The following is a 19,856-nucleotide window of genomic DNA, read 5'->3' on the forward strand; positions in this document are numbered from 1 at the left end:
AGTTAGTTTTCCTTCTGTTAGTATAACTCGCCTTCGCACAAAGCCGTCGTTTCTGGATTGCACCGGAAGCGAAGCAAGAACGCCCCTGCAGCTGGACACCGAGTTGCGGCTGAGGAAAACGCAAAGGCCAGCAGAGCCAACCAAGACCCTACACAATCCCCTTCCCTTCCCACCTTGTCTTTAACATCAATCCTTCCCTACTAACCCCGAGTAGGCCGCGGGTAATCGGCTCCCCTTCCACTAACATTTGATCCTCTGTAATTATTAAGTCAAATGTAATTACAAAAGCCGACTCGGTCCTAACCAGGTCCCAGTACCGAAAAGGACCTAATAAAATAATTTTATGAAAAAAAGGGCGCTGAGTCCGAAAATTGCACTTTGCAAATTTGCCAAGTTGCTAATTTGTGCTGCGCCTCAATGACAGTGCTATGCCGCCCCAGGAAGGCGCTAGGGGAAGTCAACAATTTCCATTGAAAAACGCCCTCAGGAGCGCCTAAACACCAGGTACCAAAATTTGCAAAATAAAAAAAATCGCCCCTGGGAAGATCAGGGCTGATTTCTAGGTTAGTCAAGGGTAGTCACCGACTAACCAGCTTTTTCAAAAAAATAAAAAAATAATTTAATTTAAAAAAATATTTTTAAAAATTTACTGCGCCCTCGTAAAAACACTCCACCGCCCTCAGGAGGGCGCTGAGTCCGAAAATTGCACTTTGCAAATTTGCCAAGTTGCTAATTTGTGCTGCGCCCCAATGACAGTGCTATGCCGCCCCAGGAAGGCGCTAGAGGGTAAGTCAACAATTTCCATTGAAAAAAACGCCCTCAGAGGGCGCCTAGGCACCAGGTACCAAAATTTGCAAAATAAAAAAATCGCCCTGGGAAGATCAGGGCTGATTTCTAGGTTAGTCAAGGGTAGTCACCGACTAACCAGACGGGAAACCACAAGATCCTCTGTAATTATTAAGTCAAATGTAATTACATAAGCCGACTCGGTCCTAACCAGGTCCCAGCACCGAAAAGGACCTAATAAAAATAATTTTATGAAAAAAAGAGACAGGAGAGCTTTTGGAATTATTTCTGCGTGTTTTGCACTTACCGTTCGCGGCTCGTTTTAACCATCGCTAGCGGACATTAGCCGGTATGGTTATATATAGAGTCTAGAATTCTTCATTTTCAGTTCAATTTTTGGAATGCTGAGATGAATAATTTCATTGCGGCTGGACTCGATACCATCTATTACTGGGCAACCAAGGGCACATTTTGGTATTTGTTATTATACAAGTAATACCAAAATATGGTATTCCCGTGTTATTTACCCCTGCTCGGGATTAGCTGAGCTTGGGTGGGCTGTTGCTGTTGATGAAGTTGTGGTTGCTGCTGTGCCGGTGGGTGTTGCTGGTGAAGTTGTGGTTCCTGCTGTTGGTGGGACTGTTGATGAAGTGTATGTTGCTGTTGTTGGTTGCTAGTGTTCAGTTGTTGTTGTTGGTGTGGGCAGGGCTGTTGTTGATGCTGTTGTGGGTGGGGCTGTTGTTGAGGTGTATGTTGGTGTTGCTGTTGCTGATTGCTGGTGTTCAGATGTCGTTGTTGTTGTTCTGGATGGGGATGTTGTATTTAACAGGGTTCATTGGATTCTAATAGGAGCTTTCTAAGCTTTTCATCGTTTATATCGTTTTCAAAGTGTTCAATGCTGGCAACGCCAATGGCTTTCTATCGATTGAGTGTGTAGTGGTGTGGTTTTAAAAATAGCTATATCTGACTCTGTCACTTTCGTAGAAGCTGAATGGTAAGCTTTCCTGCCGTGCGGCACACGCGGTTCACTTGTACCTCGGTTTTGCTTGGCTTGATGCGCTGGAACGATGAACCAAAATATCAACACACAAAAGGGCTCGTTGCGAAGCTAGAAAACCAAAACCGCGGTGTGCGTTGTCACTGACGCATGGAAAGCTGGCTATGCTCGCGTTTGTCATAAACTCTTCTTTGATTAAGAATATGTACGATTACAAATATTCTTTTGGTGAAAATTGCGTTTTTATTTCTTTTAGAAAGCATATCACTTATAATTCTTTGCATTCATCATTAGACTTTCTTTTGTACTGACGTTATAAATAAACAAAGTCGTTGTTGTGAATTTAAAAAAGTTCTACTATTGTTATATTCTTTAGTAAGAAAGGCTCTATCTCACCCAGGTGGGATTAAATCGTTTTTTTTGTTATTTTTCTTTATTGAGGTGGACAAAAGCCCCTTGAGCTGTGTCTGGATATCGATAAAAGACACTTTCTCAAAAAGGCACAAAACCACCTCATCTTATCGCATCAACAAGTACACAAAACTCAAATGATACAAGACGGGGTCACTCTTAAAACTAACTCAATAAATTAACATAAATATCACAGTTCTAAAATCTACGTGTGTATCGTCAGGTTAGGGATGGGATTTCAGGTGATTAAGGAATCGTTTTTTGATTGTGTCACGGGAGATGTCAAAGTCAAACAGATCTGAGCACAAGTTAAAAACACGACACATACTGGAAACCGGTTCGTTCTGCCCGTAGTTTGTGCGAGCCCTGCGGACAGTCAAGAACGAGTGATTGCGGAGTACGCGAGGGCGAGTGTTTATGTTTACCAGTTGCAAAACGGCAGGACAATCGATGGACGATCGAAGGAGATCTGCAACGAAGTTCGCCTTGGAAACGTCCAGCCTTACTGTAAGAAGTTCGAGATTAAGCATTTTACAGAGCTCTGCGTAACTCGGTGGGTTGGCGGGATCAGGCCAGATAATGTGACGTTGCGCGTACTTAACGAACTTCCACTGGACCGACTCCACGCGTTGAATCGCGTTCTGGTAGAAGGGAGCCCAAACAATACAACAGTACTCCAAAGTAGAGCGGACCAACGAACAATAAAGAGCATTGAGACAGCCTAAATCCCGGAAGTTTTTAGCTATCCTAAAGATGAAGCCAAGAGTTTTGGAAGCCTTGGAGACTGTATACGTAATGTGGTCAGCAAACGTCATTTTGCTATCCAGCATCACACCTAAATCTTTCACACAGGAGGTCCTAGGTATGGTGGAGTTTGAAAGTGTGTAGTGGAAAGAAATTGTGTTGCGCTTGCGTGTGAAAGAGATAACCGAGCACTTGGAAGCGTTCAGAACCATCCTGTTTTCGGAGCACCAGTTGGCGAACCGGTCGAGCTGGCAGTCTCGCCGATGCTCTTTGCGAGGCAAGGCCTGCTTCGATCGTGTTTGGCCTGCGTCGTTGTTTCGCGCGGGAGGAAAGAAAAAAGTGATTTGAAAGAAGCTGGCCAGTCTCGCCGATGCTCTTTGCGAGGCAAGGCCTGCTTCGATCGTGTTTAACTTGCGTCGTTGTTTCGCGCGGGAGAAAAGAAGAAAAAGTGATTTGAAAGAAGCTGGCCAGTCTCGCCGTTGCTCTTTGCGAGGCAAGGCCTGCTTCGATCGTGTTTGGCCTGCGTCGTTGTTTCGCGCGGGAGAAAAGAAGAAGAAAGTGATTTGAAAGAAGCTGGTCAATCTCGCCGTTGCTCTTTGCGAGGCAAGGCCTGATTCGATCGTGTTTGGCCTGCGTCGTTGTTTCGCGCGGAAGAAAAGAAGAAAAAAGTGATTTGAAAGAAGCTGGGCAGTCTCGCCGTTGCTTTTTGCGAGGCAAGGCCTGCTTCGATCGTGTTTGGCCTGCGTCGTTGTTTCGCGCGGAAGAAAAGAAGAAAAAGTGATTTGAAAGAAGCTGGTCTCGCCGATGCTCTTTGCGAGGCAAGGCCTGCTTCGATCGTGTTTGGCCTGCGTCGTTGTTTCGCGCGGAAGAAAAGAAGAAAAAGTGATTTGAAAGAAGCTGGCCAGTCTCGCCGTTGCTCTTTGCGAGGCAAGGCCTGCTTCGATCGTGTTTGGCCTGCGTCGTTGTTTCGCGCGGAAGAAAAGAAGAAAAAAGTGATTTGAAAGAAGCTGGCCAGTCTCGCCGATGCTCTTTGCGAGGCAAGGCCTGCTTCGATCGTGTTTGGCTCTTCCGATCTCCTGCGTCGTTGTTTCGCGCGGGAGAAAAGAAAAAAAAAGTGATTTGAAAGAAGCTGGCCAGTCTCGCCGTTGCTCTTTGCGAGGCAAGGCCTGCTTCGATCGTGTTTGGCCTGCGTCGTTGTTTCGCGCGGGAGAAAAGAAAATAAGTGATTTGAAAGAAGCTGGCCAGTCTCGCCGATGCTCTTTGCGAGGCAAGGCCTGCTTCGATCGTGTTTGGCTTGCGTCGTTGTTTCGCGCGGGAGAAAAGAAGAAAAAAGTGATTTGAAAGAAGCTGGCCAGTCTCGCCGTTGCTCTTTGCGAGGCAAGGCCTGCTTCGATCGTGTTTGGCCTGCGTCGTTGTTTCGCGCGGGAGAAAAGAAGAAGAAAGTGATTTGAAAGAAGCTGGTCAGTCTCGCCGTTGCTCTTTGCGAGGCAAGGCCTGATTCGATCGTGTTTGGCCTGCGTCGTTGTTTCGCGCGGGAAAAGAGGAAGAAAAAAGTGTTTTACCCAAATGCCACTTATTTATCATTATATACGCGCTGATCCCTGTTTTGCCTGATGGGATTGGAAGTTTAAAGATAGTTCGAGGATCCGTCTGGTTCTTGTTCTATGTTTAGGCGGGGCCAGACAATGCCCAATGACCTCGGAATTGGGCCAGAGATCTCTGCCATTCTGAAATGTGTCATTGGGTAGCGCGAGGGCTGTCACCACCTAATACCCGGGACTGAGATAAGCTGTATCAGCATAACCCAAGTCTGATACAAATTATACTTTCCCATAATTTCGCTGCCGGCCAGCGGGTATTGGATTGGAACACACACACACACACACACACACACACACACACACACACACACACACACACACACACACACACAACCGTGGGGACAGGTGAGGAGTCTGCGGACTTAGCTGCCAGCTACCGGGCGGGTTGCAGTAGGCGGATAGCTGTCGGCGATTGCATACATTCATTGCATCGCCCCGGACCAGCAGCGGGAGGATGTCTAGGACGTGGCGGAATTGAACAAGGGCTCTGTTTAATTTCTTCGAAAAACCACATGGGTCCGTAAACACCTCTGTCATGCGATCGAACGCCGCTATAAGTGTTTTAGCCCAAAACCTCACCAAACCCCGAATCAAGATGTGACGCGACCCGTGTCGAGGATGCATGGCTGGGGGTTCAACAAATTCCCAGTCGATAACGGAGCCTGTGGGGCACGAACCGACCACGTGTTCCCTTACTGCGTCACGGCAGGGCACTGGCGCAGCGGACCGTATTCCCTAGCGACTCGTGGGATTCAAAATGAAGACAAGTGAAACAAACCAACAAAGGGTCCCGATGCGCCCCAAGCATCGGAAAACACGGAGGTAGAAGAGGACGCAAACGTCGAAATGACAGGAGGCGAGTCAAACGGCGGCGACACAGCAGGTGGAGTGGCGAGCGCGTTCCGTGGAAGCGGGAAGGTGTTGAGATCCCCAGTGTTGAACCAGGCGGCTGCTTCGAGTCAGCAGATAGGAGTAATTGGAGAGACTCCCAAGTCATGTTGAACTTCGCCGGCAGTACCCCTCAGGACGGAGTCCTGCTCGGAAGGACCGCGTTGCAGGAGGTCAGAAGGAGGTTAACGAACTCTTTGATTTCATCAAGGACAAAAACAACGTCCACACCAGAATCAAGCAGATGGTGAATGGAGTCAAGGCAGCCATGAATGCCGCCGAGCGCGAAAACAGCTCGCTGGTGGTGACGCGGAATTCACTGAAGCTCAGAGCTGAAAGAGCCGAAGAAACGCTGAACGCAAAACTGGAGGAGGAAGCGCTACGGGAGAAAGAACCGAAAACGCCGCCCGGCCCAGGCTCTAAAAGGGACAGGGAAACGCCTGGAGAGGAAGAGGACGCAAAGAAGCAGAAGCAGGGAATGGAGACAGTCCGGACCCAGCAGAAGGAGCCAGAACCAGACCCAGGAAGGAGAAGAAATGGGAGAAGGTCAAGAAAAAGAAGCGGAAGAAAAAGGGGCAAGAACGAGGACACCCAAAATCCCAAGTTTCGCAGGGAGCGTAACAAAGGCGAGGCTTTGGTGGTCGAGGTGAAGGAAGGTGTTTCGTACGCAGACCTCCTCCGGAAAGTACGAACCGATCCGGAACTCAAGGAGCTTGGCGAGAACGTGGTTAAAACCAGGCGCACACAGACCGGACGATGCTTTTTGGCTGAAGAATGATCCCGCGGTCAAGAGCTCAGCTTTTAAGTCCTCGTCGAGAAAGCCGTAGGCTGCGAGTCGAAGGTAAGAGCGCTATCGCCGGAGACAACGATTGAGTGCAGGAACCTGGACGAGATCACGACGGAAGAGCTAGAAGATGCGCTGATCGTTCTTCTGGATGACCGTACGACACCGATGGCAATCCGGTTGAGGAAAGCCTACGGCGGCACGCAAATTGCGTCGATCCGACTATCGACGCCTTCGGCGTCTAAGCTGCTGGAAGTCGGCAAGGTCAAAGTACACGGAGAAAAAAGAGTTCCCAAAATCGTGAACAACCGTTCATGAAAATGGGAACTACGAACAAAGTGTTCAAATTTCATGGTACGTTTTTCAAAATCGTACCATGGGATTGAACACTTTGTTCGGGTTATTTTGAACGCTTGTTCGATTTTGGAACTCTTTTTCTTCGTGTAAGTGGTCGGTGTGCCCACTGAGGCCTGTTCCTCGAGTGACCCAGCAGATGACGAGGTGTTTCCGCTGTATGGGTTTCGGCCACCAGGCGAGAAATTGCGACGGTCCCGATCGACCAACAGTTGCAGAAGGTGTGGTAGAAAGGCCACATGGCAAGAGACTGCAAAAATAAGCCGAAGTGCGTGCTCTGTAAAGAGAACGATGGCAAGCCATGCGACAGGTGGCTTTAATTGCCCGGTGTACAGGAAGCTGGCCTCGGGCAAAAGTAATGGAGGTGTCCCAGGTGAACCTCAATCACTGCGACACTGCAGCAACTGCTGTGGCAGTCGACCGCGGAGACGGGTGTGACGTAGCAATTATTGCAGAACCGTACCGAGTTCCACGACAGCGGAAACTGGGCCGCGGATACAGCAAGAATGGCGGCGATACACGTGATGGGGCGGTACCCCATACAGGAAGTGGTCTCGAGGGCGTTTGAAGGATTCGTGATCGCCAAAGTAAACGGAACCTTCTTCTGTAGCTGCTATGCTCCCCAAGATGGACCTTGGAGCAGTTTCAGCAGATGCTGGATTGTCTGACCGACGAACTGATCGGACGAAGCCCGATCGTTATCGGAGGTGACTTCAACGCGTGGGCGGTCGAGTGGGGTGCAGATGCACCAATGCTAGGGGGCATAGCCTAATGGAAGCTCTGGCAAAGCTAGACGTTAGGCTGGCGAATCGCGGAACCAGCAGTACCTTCCGCAAAGACGGTCGTGAGTCCATTATCGACGTTACGTTCTGTAGTCCGCGACTGGCGGCCGACATGAACTGGAGGGTGAGTGAGGACTATACCCATAGCGATCACCAAGCGATCCGGTACAGCATCGGGAGACGAGCCCCTGTACCAGATAGGAGCAGCCGGTCCTACGGAAGGAAATGGAAGCTGCAGTACTTCGACGAGGTCTCTTCGTGGAAGCGCTCCATTGGTGTGATGGTCCCCAAGACTTGTGTGCCGACGTGCTAACAGCACAACTGGTGACAGCATGCGACACAACCATGCCGCGGAGACTAGAGCCAAGGAACTGTCGTCGTCCAGCTTACTGGTGGAATGAAGAACTCGGTACCCTTCGGGCAAGTTGCCTCAGCGCCAGAAGACGAGTCCAGAGAGCAAGATCCGAAGCAACTAGAGAGGAGCGCAGAGGAGTACCGGTCTGCAAAGGCCGCGCTCAAGAAAGCGATCAAATGCAGCAAGACAAACTGCTTCAAGGAGTTATGCCAAGACGCTGATGCAAACCCTTGGGAGCGCATATCGTGTCGCGATGGCGAAGATCAGAGGCCCATCGATGGTGGCTGAAACGTGTCCCGACAAGCTGAAGGTCATTGTGGAAGGGCTCTTCCCAAGACATGACCCAACGGCATGGCCTCCTACACCGTACAACGACGAAGGGGGTAGCAACGCCGAAGGTCATCTGATCATCAACGAAGAACTTGTGGCAGTAGCGAAGAGATTGAAGGTGAAGAAAGCTCCCGGCCCGGATGGAATCCCGAATTTCGCCCTGAAATCGGCGGTTCAAGCATTCCCGGACAGGTTTCGAACAGTCCTGCAGAAATGCCTGGACGAAGGACACTTCCCGACCCGTGGAAGGTTCAAAAGCTCGTGTTGCTGCCGAAGCCAGGCAAACCACCGGGGACCCATCATCGTATAGGCCTATATGTTTGCTGGACACCCTCGGAAAGCTTCTGGAACGGATCATCCTTAACCGGCTGACCAAGTACACGGAGAGCGAGCATGGCTTAGCAGCGAGGCAGTTCGGCTTCCGTAAAGGGAGATCCACGGTGGACGCCATCCGGAAAGTGGTCGAGAAAGCCGACGAAGCGCGGAGGAAAAAACGCAGGGGGAACCGCTGTTGCGCAATAGTCACGATTGACGTCAAGAACGCGTTCAACATTGCGAGCTGGGCGGCCATAGCAGCAGCGCTGCACAAAATGAAGGTGCCTGACTATTTGTGCATGATCTTGAAGAGCTACTTCGAGAACCGCGTGCTGGTCTACGACACTGCCGATGGACAAAAACCGTTGTTGTTACCGCGGGAGTTCCGCAGGGATCCATTCTGGGTTCAGCACTGTGGAACGGAATGTATGACGGAGTGTTGACACTGGGGCTACCCAACGGCGTAGAGATTGTTGGCTTTGCAGACGACATAGTGCTGACGGTAACCGGCGAAAATGTCGAGGAGGTCGAAGTGCTGGCTATGGAGGCAATCGCAATGATCGAGAACTGGATGCTCGAGGTGAAGCTGCGGATCGCTCACCACAAGACGGAGATGATACTGGTTAGTAACCACAAAAAGGTGCAGCAGGCCCAGATACACGTTGGAGAACACGTCGTGAACTCGAAGAGAGCGCTAAAGTACCTCGGGGTGATGGTGGATGACCGGCTGAACATCAACAGCCACGTCGATTACACCTGTGAGAAGGCGGCTAAGGCGATCATGGCACTGTCGAGGATTATGCCGAACAACGCTGGACCCAGGAGCAGTAGGCGCCGCCTCTTGGCAAGTGTCGCGACGTCCATACTTAGGTACGGCGGACCGGTATGGTGGACGGCGTTGGGGACGAAGCGAAATCGAGCGCTGCTCGACAGAACGCAGAGACTGATGGCCATGCGGGTTGCAAGCGCGTACAGGACCATTTCGTCGGAAGCAGTTGGCGTCATAGCCGGAATGATCCCCATCGGCATCACACTGGAGGAGGACACCATGCGCTACACCCGGAGAGGCACGAGAGGTATCCGGGAAGCTGCGAAAGCCGAATCGCTGGCAAGGTGGCAACGTGGTGGGACACCACGGAGAAAGGCAGATGGACGCATCGGCTTATCCCGTCCGTATCCACGTGGGTGAGCAGAAGGCATGGAGAGGTCACCTTCCACCTCACACAGTTCCTGTCGGGCCATGGCTGCTTCAGGAAGTACCTGCACAGGTTCGGACATGCAGAGTCTCCTCTCTGTCCAGACTGCGTCGATTGCGAGGAAACACCGGAGCACGTGGTGTTCAGCTGCCCTCGCTTCGAGGCAGCGCGAAGCGAAATGCTGGCCATTATCGGAGCAGACACCAGCCCGGATAATGTGGTGCGAAGAATGTGCAGCGACATCGCCAAGTGGAATGCGGTCGTCGGAGCGGTGACGCAGATCACTTCGGCTCTCCAGCGGAAATGGAGAGACGACCAGAGGAGGAACGACTAGAAGCCTAGTCGAAAACCCACGAGTGTGGCTGTGAAGGAGAGCACGTTATGATGGTCGGCTCTACCAAATCGGTACACGTCTCGATGGTCACAGGAGTTGAGAACCCACGAGTGTGGCTGTGAAGGAGAGCACGTTATGACGGTTGGCTCTACCAAATCGGTTCACGTCTCGATGGTCAAGGAGAGGGCTGCATATGACTAACCGATCAAAAGCAACGCGATTCTTGGGCGCGGTTAAACCCTCGCATGGACTCATATGTATGTAGAACAGGAAATGGTTCTAGCACCCGGCATGGATCCTGTAAGTAGACTAGTGCAGAAAATGCAACGCCTCCCCCCGAAGTTATACCGAAAGGTGGTCCCGGGGGGAAAAGGGCACGGCGTTCAAGGACTGGTTTAGTGGGTCGGGAAAACTCTTTTTGTTTTCCCAACCCCACACTACCTGAGAAATGAATTCTCAGGTGTCTGATAGCAGATTCCGACCTTGTCACACACACACACACACACACACACACACACACACACACACCAGTTGGCGAACCGGTCGAGCTGCTCCTGAAGAAACCGGCAGTCGGCATCATTCTCGACAACGGTGAACAGCTTGATGTCATCCGCATGCGACAGTTTGTGACAGCCTAAAAGATGATGCACGTCGTTCATGTAGAGGAGGAAGATCAGAGGGCCCAGATGGCTTCCTTGCGGAATGCCTGAAAAAACAGAGAAAGCAGCGGAAATCACGTCAAGTGAGATAGGAGCGTAGCCAATCGAGCATGGGCCCGACGAAACCTAGACGATCCAGTTTCGCAACAGCAATGCGGTGGATCAGCTTGTCGAAAGCCACTGATTGGTCCGTATAGATGGCATCGATTTGCTTCTGTTGCTGCATGGTTCGAAGAATGAAGGACGAGTAGGAGATCAAGTTAGAGTTGGTGGAACGTTTTGCCATGAAACCGTGCTGTTCCAGGGCGACATAGTCACATCAGTTGAACTTAATGAAATCCAGCACGATTACTTCGAACAGCTTGCTGACTGCGCAGAGGGCAATTCCGCGATAGTTCCGGACATCACGTTTTGGGCCCTTCTTGTGGACTGGGAAAACACGGGAAAACTCCAGTAGCAAGCGAGGTGTTGAAGAGTTGAGCCTATGGTTCCGCGAGTGCATCGCAACACTTTTAGCACACGCGGGGATGCCGTCTGGGCCGCAGCTGGTAGAACCTTTGAGAGAGGCGCAGGCACGACGGGTGGACTCGGAAGTGACCACCGGGTGAGGTCCAATGGGAGGTCGCAGTGGAACGTTGCTAGCAGCCTTAGCAATATGCGTTTCCCCTACTGCTTCGTTGGTGAATAGGCTGCTGAACTAGCGACGAAACAGATCGCTTATACTCTCGGTGGAAGTAGCCTCTTCACCGTCGAGTATCATCGCAGTTGGTAGACCTGTCTCTTTCCGCTGCTCGTTTACGTGGTTCCAGAACTTCTTGGGGTCTCGTTTCAATCGGCTTTGGATTCGGTGTTCGTGGCGACGAAAAGTTGTTTATTCAGATACTGTACTTCCGGTTTCTTGACCTATAATGGTTTCTCCATCGATCTGTCTCGTGTTTGGCGTGTTTCTTGAGGGCAGCGCGTTTCCTGGACTTCAGAATCTGCAGTCGAGGTATTGACCACGGTGGATGTCTTGGAGGCTGGCGCTGTTTCCTTGGAACGAAGGTGTTGATGGCGTCTGTCAGAACACCTGTCCAAGTATCAGCAGCTGTGTCGGCGTTAAGGTTGACCAGTAGTTGGTTCCAATTAATGTTGGTCAGGAAGTTGTTCATGCCATCGTAGTTTCCCTTACGATAGTCCATGAACGTATTACCAGCAACATCACGAAAATCGAGCGTCGTGCAGGAAATAGAAACAAGAAACGGAAAGTGGTGGCGCACGTCTTTCACCAAAGGCAGAGGAGCTGGTAGAAGAGTAAAGTTGATCGGTGTTTCTGAGCTGGCAAAGCATAGGTCAAGAACGTTGCTTGAGTTGTTGCACATGTCGTTCAGTTGGCTAAGGTTTGCAGTAGAATACTCATCCAGGAGTTTGTGCTTTAACTCATTGGTCGGAGTGAGGGCTAAGTTTGGAATCAGTTTGTTCGTCGGTGTCCAGCGAATGGCTGGGAAGTTGAAGTCACCTAGCTCCATAAGACTATCGTTCGCTTTCATCTTGGAAACTATCCACGTCAAGGAGTGTCTGTGCTGATCGAACAGCGGCTTTTCGTTGTCAAATTTGGGAGGAATGTAGATAACACACACAAACATCGTGGATGCAACGAGTGGAACTGCAACCCAGACTTGCTCCGGAACGGTACAATCTGGAGGGAACAATTGACGTGGCTTTAGGTTCGAGCGGACGGCAAGCAGAACTCCTCCGCCTGATTCTTTACAGCTGTTCGAGGCGGTCCGATCTCCACGGAATACTTTATATTCGGGACCGAAAATTTGACCAGACAGAGTAGCAGAAGTCAACCACGTCTCAGTTATTGCGTACAGGTCGTAAGAGGCGGAAGAGATTGCGAGGGCGTAGTTGGCGATAGTGGTATTAATACCTCCAACGTTCTGGTCATAAAGTAGCAGATTCGTAGAAACAGCAGCTTGATCGTTTTGAATCGATGAGACAGAATGAGCAGATGACGGATCAAACCATTGTCGATTGTTGAATGTTGCTGTACTCTGGCATTCGACTGTACTGGTATACGGAAGGCACCGTCAGCTGGTTGGGATGAAACGCAGGCCAAGATAGGTTGTGAGGTACGGATAAACTGTCTGCTGCGCCGACAATTGCCTCGGTGTCATGGTATGTGAGGGCAGGCGACGAGGGGTTACTGTGCGTGGACTGCTCCTGATAGGCATGTGGTTGTTCTGCTGTTTGAGGTTCGTCAAGGGAGGACCAGTTTATTGGGGGTTGTCGATTCACTAAAAAGGTTTAATCGTTACTCCTTCAGGCCAGAAGTCAGCAGCAGGTTCAGGGATTCAGGGACATTAAGTTTGAATGAGAGGAATGTGAGAGGTCTGTTCGCATTGCGATTTTGCGAACTAGCTTCTGACAAACGATTAAGGCGTCACACCCGGATAAACGAAAACTATATCGATTCTGGTGAGGAACTTAAAAAAACCTTATGAGATAAGGTCACCATTTGTAATAATGTTATTTGGCGGACCTTGATAACTGTTTGTCAAATGGTCACCATAAGTAATAGAGTTATTTTAATGTTTGTAATGGTAAACAATTTTCTTGATAACTTTAAAAAACTATTTGTAGATGTTTTCTCAAATGGTTACCCTAAATCATACGGTAATTTTAAAGCTCAAATGGTTCCAATGGCGGACCTTCATGACTATTTGTCAAACAGTTACCATAAGTTATAGAGTTATCTTAAAGTTTGAAATGGTGATTTTTTTTCTTGACGACTTTGTCAAACTATTTAAATATGTTTTCTGAAATGGTTATCGTATATCATAAGATTATTTTAAAGTTCAAATGGTTCATTTCGATACGAAAGTACCATATAGAAACATAAAATAATTATTTGAAAAAAAATTACGATTTGTTATTTTTTTTTTCCACAAAACAAAAAGTAACTATGAATATTATACTTTTTTATAATGATTGTTTTCAACGAATTCTTTAAATTTCTTTTAGATTTAAAATATTTTTAAACAAGCATCCGAGCGGATGGACAAAACCCTTATTAATGTATTCATTCAACTTTAATTTGCAAAATTGCATTTTCGAAAACCCTGCATCATGAGATGATATTTTGTTTAGTTGGAGCAAATTTCCTTGCCCTGGTAAAATATCAATTTTCCGACATTTTTTTTATCAAGAAGTAATTTTTATCTATATCATGTTTGTTTTTAATTTACTTTTAAGAAAATTTTATTAAGCTTATTATCACTTTAATTGATACGCAATTATTCATCATAAGCATAAGTTTTGGTTCTGGTTGGCGAACTTTAATCCGACGAACGATCCAACCAGGTTCAGAATACTGGGGATTCCACCGCGTTGCGCGTCCCGCAGATGTTCCGCAATGACCGTTTGCATGAACAGATTGTAACGATTCTCAGATATCGCTTGGCCTGCTCGATAAACTGCGTCTGGGTGCAACGGGCTCGCAGAGGATCCTGAGTACGCGGACTGGGTTTCACGCTCGGCATGTACTTCATAATCTCCCAGATGTCACTAACTTTCGAGTCGTTGAACCCATCCGTAACCTGGGCGAACCGCTGAACCAGCGACGGTCGCATCGCACCCTGGTTGATCAATTGTTGTATTCGTATACCTCCCGAGCGTACGCCATTTCCTGGTTGTTCAACGACGACCTTCCGCCAAACGTGCTCTCGTTCAAGATTGTCTGCTCCGGCCCCTTCCGGATGTCCATCCAGTTCTGCGATGAACCAACCAACGCGTTCATCAGCTTCACCTTTTCCAGTTTCCAGTCGTTCATCGTGTGCTCCCACTTGGCGTTCTGCGCCGCCTGCAACGAGTTCTTGTGCACCTCCTCGATAACGGACAGAATCGCATTCTCCTTCTCGTTGCGCAGGAAGCTCTGAATGTCCGTCGTCGAAATCGGATCCAACGGTTCGAACGTCTAGCGCGAGCTCAGCGTCTCCAGCTTCTGCGAGATCATCGGCCCTTGTGGCCGAGCAGAATGTGCCTGGAAGAAAAATACTCTTTAAATCTCAAACACCTCAAATTGAGACCGAAACTTACGCCGGCATGTCCTATGCGCCGGTCTGGGAGACGCGCGAGTGCAGCTCCTGGGTCGCTTGAAGCACCTGCGTCAGCGTGTGCTCGACCCGCGGCAAGTCATCGGAGACCTGAGTATCGTGGGATAGCTTTTGCGCTTGCTGGAGAAGAGCGCTGAAATCCATTTCGACGTCTTTGTGTTTCTAACCTCAAAATCCGACGGATGGGCTGTACGGTGAAATGCAATTGAAAACTATGAAAATAAGTAGATATTTCAACTGCCCCTAGTCGTTTGCCAACTATTGAACAATTTTGAACGTTTTAAACGATTTTGCAACACTATTTTTTACAAAACGAAGCAAATCGAACGAAATCCTGCGAGTTCTTGGCGGCAGTTGGTAATGTTTACTGTTTGGAGCTGGATTCTGCTGCTTGTGTTGGGAGTTTGACATACACTTCAAATCTGATATGAGCACATTTCGAGCCAAACATTTCATTAGGACACAAAACCAAAAACCGCGATTCGAGAAAATCGCTGGCAAAAAGTGGACAACTTGTTTCAATTATTCCTATTTAAAGCTTAACTGGTGGTAGTTTTACTGATGATACGATAAAACAAATCATTATCCTCAACTCTGCTTTAATGCTTCTTAATTTATGTTGATTTTCGCAATAAAACTCATAATTTTAAAAATCTCGTTATTGGGCCCTTTTAACTCAACTGTTGTTCATAATGGGCCCTTTCGAAATGCAATTTCGAAGAGAACTGAAAGGGCACTAAAGTGCTGTCACCTGATTGTTGTTTTTATTGATGTTCATGGGCCTTTTTGTTTAGTTATGAATATTCAGAATTCAACGGAAATTTTGATAATTGGTGAAATTTTGTGATCGAATGGTGTAGATAAGGCATGTGAAACATATAAATACTTCAAAAGTGTGCTGAACAGCAGCCACAGGCCGTATTAAATATTGTATTTCGACGAAGTTTTTTTCTGCTAAAATCCTTGGTGAAACGTAAACCAAACTTTGTTTTGAAGTGAATTAGTGTTAAGAATGTATGAAAAGTTCACTTTATAGCATAGAAAGTTCCTTAACCACAAAAACTAACGAAAAGAAAAAGCACAATTCTCGAGTTTTTTTGAAAGGTCCTATAAACAAATTTCCAATTTTGCTTTTGGGTGTTTTTGAAACCGCCTTGAGTCAGGGTATTCAAAAACACCCAAAAGCAAAAATTGGAAATTTTGTTTATAGGACCTTTTCAAAAAAAACTCGAGAATTGAACTTTTTTTCTGGTTTGGAGTGAAAATTGTTATGTGCCCTTTTCTGTTTTTGATTTTTCCATTAGGAAATTGTTTGATACTCTTGATCTGATACTTGGAGGGCATGTAGGGAGTGTACTAATGAATGGAATAGTGGAATAATCCCAAATGTTTACGTTTTGGTCTTGTGCCCTAATGAAATGTTTGGCTCGATTTGAGGTAAATTTTCAAACTCGCTGGGTAGTTTTTGCGGTACGAACCGCGGTTCGGACATGAAACGTCAAAGCATCAAAACATCAATCGCAGTTCGCAGGTCGCAGGCAGTTGCTTTTGGACCGTCATCGTCACAGGATTTTCATCGTTTTTTTGAGAGGAAAACAGTTTCGGCAGGCCGAGTTTATGCTCAAGAACGCAGCCGAATGTCTGCGCGAGGGCGGCTACTTCATCGGAACCATTCCAGACGCGAACGAGATCATGAAGCGGCAACGGGCCGCCGGAAGCGACACCTTCGGCCACGACGTGTATAAGATCACGTTTCTCTGCGACACCGAGGAACCGCCCCTCTTCGGTGCCAAGTACAACTTCCAGCTGGACGGCGTCGTCGACTGTAAGAAGTTTTTCGTTCAATTCCCAACCCTTATCAAACTGGCACTCGAACACGGTCTGCGTCTGGTGGAGAAACAGCGATTCGACGAGTTCTACTCGGAATCGGGCCGCAGCCTCATCGAAAAGATTCAAGCACTCGAAACGTTCCCCGGTCAGTCGCGGGATAAGCGCGAGCAGCAACAGAATGTGGGCGAGTACAGCCACGCCCAGGGCCATCTGGATCAGAAAAGAGCGAGTGGCAGTCGGTTCCAAAAAGTTGGCACGCTGTCCAAGTCTGAGTGGGAGGCTAGCAGTGAGTTTTGCGCCCAACTTTGCATTAATTTACGTTGACTTATGGTTGATATCTCGTTTCAGCTCTGTACATGTTCTTCGCCTTCCAGAAGATGAAAACCAACTGGGACAAGAATGGGAAACCCAGTCGAGCAGTACAAAGTGACCAAGCGGTTGACCTTCCATGAGCAGGGTCTGAACGACCACTCGGATAAGTTGCAGCGGGTCCTCAAGAACGTGCTCATTCCGCAGGGGTTCGAGTCGTACCAGAAGAATTATGTGGCGTTCGTGAAGACGCTCAAAATCGACGCGGACGAGAATGAAATGGGACGTGAGTTTCTCAAAACATTTGTAAAATGTAGGTTTTGTTTAAGTAAGCAATTTTCTCGCAGTAAATACGGCATCAACGACGCCACGATGCTCGGGCTGCGCGAGGAGGATAAAACGATCCCGCTGAAGAACCTCACCATCGAGACGGCCATCTGCTGGAAGGCGCTGCTCGAGTTCATCCAGCACACCGAGTCGGACGAACTGGACGCGTACAGACGTGAGTTTTTCAGGAATCTATCTAAACTGTTACAATAACGTTGCTCTGTTGCAGCTTTGCGGACACGCCGACGCTGTGCAACTACATCCGGCAGCTGGTGTACGATCCGTCGAAGACGACGGACAAGCTGCAGAAGATGTACTTCCAGTCGATGATGCAGAAGCTGCTGGAGATTGCTGCGTCGTACGATCTGGGTGACGAGGTCAGCCGGGAGAACTTGAAGAAGGTGCTGGCGGAAATGTTGGCTTGCGGCGATCTTGGCGAGGGCAACGTGAAGACGATTATGGTCATCTTTGAGCGGTTGGTGGGTGACGTCGAGGAGCGGTTCCGATTCTGTGTGGATTTGATCAACGGAATTTTGGAACCCTCGCGGGCGGACGTTTCCAACACGTCGCGATCGTTAGTGGATGAGTACTTGGAAAAGAACCCGGACAAGAGTCTGCAGATGAAGATTTCCTCGCTTCGGTTGAACATAATGGACTTGAAGGAGCAGGAGATGGACAAGGTCAACAAGAAGGATTAAGGCGGTGCGCAGCGAGCGTCGGACGAGTTGACCGCGCCAATGACGTACACACGGTCACTATCCGGTTCATGTACAAATGGAACTAGCAGAAGTCTGAACACATCTACAACATTGTCTTCCAGCGGATTATGAAGGTGTTGAAGATTATCGAGATGGGGCGGAAGAACTTTGATCCGTCCGCGCCGAAGCTCATTCAGCAGAACAAGCTGGAAATCTGACAGGGGGAGCGCCGTTGACGAGTCCCAAGGTGGACTGATGTTCAATCTGGACGTTTCGCGTCGTGTTCTGCTGCAGATCACCGACATGAGGACTTTTTCTGCCTCGATCTGTACGAGATCATCTAAAAGGAAGACTAAAAAAGTAAGGATTTGAATGTTCCAGTAGGACTTCCTGTCGCCGTAGTGAAGCGAACGAGGTGGATGAAAAGAAGCCGTAAGAAGTCGCAGGATCCGGCAGTAAGTGCTTCAGCTGTTTCGCCGTGGACTCGCGGTGTTTGAATTACAGCGGTGTTTTCGCAAGTGATTGTATCACTATGGCAGCGCTGGGCTTTTATGCTGCCGTGGAGCTTGCACGAAATGAGGATGGCGGATCCTCAGGAAACTTTGGAGACATTGGGGCCGAACCAAAATGGCGTGAGCGTTGGAAATTTTTCAATGTTCAACGACAGATTACTCCACAATGTTTAATGATTTCCTAAACATAATGGCTTGAACAAAACAGTGTTTTTAGACTGATTGGTCGGAATTTCGACTCTCAGCTTACCCAGCTACGAACCGTCAACTGAGGCGAATTGGAACAGCAGTTTTAACCATGTAGTAGCACAATATTTTTATTTTCCTGGTTGGTTTAGGTTAGAACAGATTCAGACCAGCAAAATGTGTACATTCATTTCCAAGTTTAAACCCATCAAATGCTTTAAACACTGCTGTCCCTATTCAGACTGTAGTCCCGATTCGCCCCAGATGACGGAATTTTCCGAGTGTGATGAGCGGAAGTTAGTAAATTCGTTTGGACCGCTCTCTGCCATCGAAAGACGATCTTCGCAAAGGCTTCGAGCTGCTGATTGCAGTGTCAGATCGGTTAGATTGACCAGCGGAATTACGGTTCGGTTCTCTAGCATCAATGGAATCGATGATGTGGAGGTGTAGTGTGATATTTTATACAAATATGGTGTTTACCCCTACGAAATTGAGTTTCAGAACCTCCGTTATTCTTGGTTTCGCATAATTTACGCCAACCATCAAAGGGAGCGCAATTTTCACAAACGCAAGGGCTCGCCTTCCTTTGAATGCAGATTGCAGAATCTCATGTCTTAAATTATTGTTTATTAATTTCAATTCTTTAGGCAATATTTGTACTTCTAAATCAATTTAGTAGTTAACAACATTTTGGATTCAACGCAAAATTAAATTTGCCTTGCGGGCTCTCTCTTTTCTCTTCTCTCGCTACGCTCCGTTACCTGCTCTTTCGCAGGCAAGCGCACTGCGCACTGCGCAAGGCAAAAACAGTCTGATGTGAAACGTTTGTGCGGCTGGTTGTTGTCTACGTTTTGTGCGCAGGTATAATTTTCAAACAAATCATTTGATTTACCAAATACTTTGTTTATATTTTTCTTGTTGATCATTTCAGCGCCGTGGAGAGAACTTGATAAAAACGGAACAGCTGGTGCTGGAGAACTCGATCGGTGATCAAAAGAGATTTTGCCGGCAGCCGGCCGACAATATTGTTCCGCCGAGGATGCGACCAAGCGAACAAACGATTGGCATCAATCAATCTGAATAATCAGATAAGTACAAATTATATTTGAATTTTATATTCAACTTGATACTTTGTGATTTTTTCTTCTTACTTTTTCAGGTTTGGACGATTTTGGCAGTATGATCAACTAATCAGAATCGACATCGCCGCTTAAGTTCAAATATTATTGTTGTGAACCATCCGTCAAAAAGTGAACAATTCTGTAAAAAATAGGTAGGTAAAAAATCTAAGAAAAACTTTTAAAAACCATTTCAAAACTATTTCTCAAAAAGTAGTAAATTTGCATGATAAACTTTAATTT

This window comes from Culex quinquefasciatus, chromosome 3 (assembly GCF_015732765.1).
Source record: "Culex quinquefasciatus strain JHB chromosome 3, VPISU_Cqui_1.0_pri_paternal, whole genome shotgun sequence".
Lineage (NCBI taxonomy): Eukaryota > Metazoa > Arthropoda > Insecta > Diptera > Culicidae > Culex > Culex quinquefasciatus.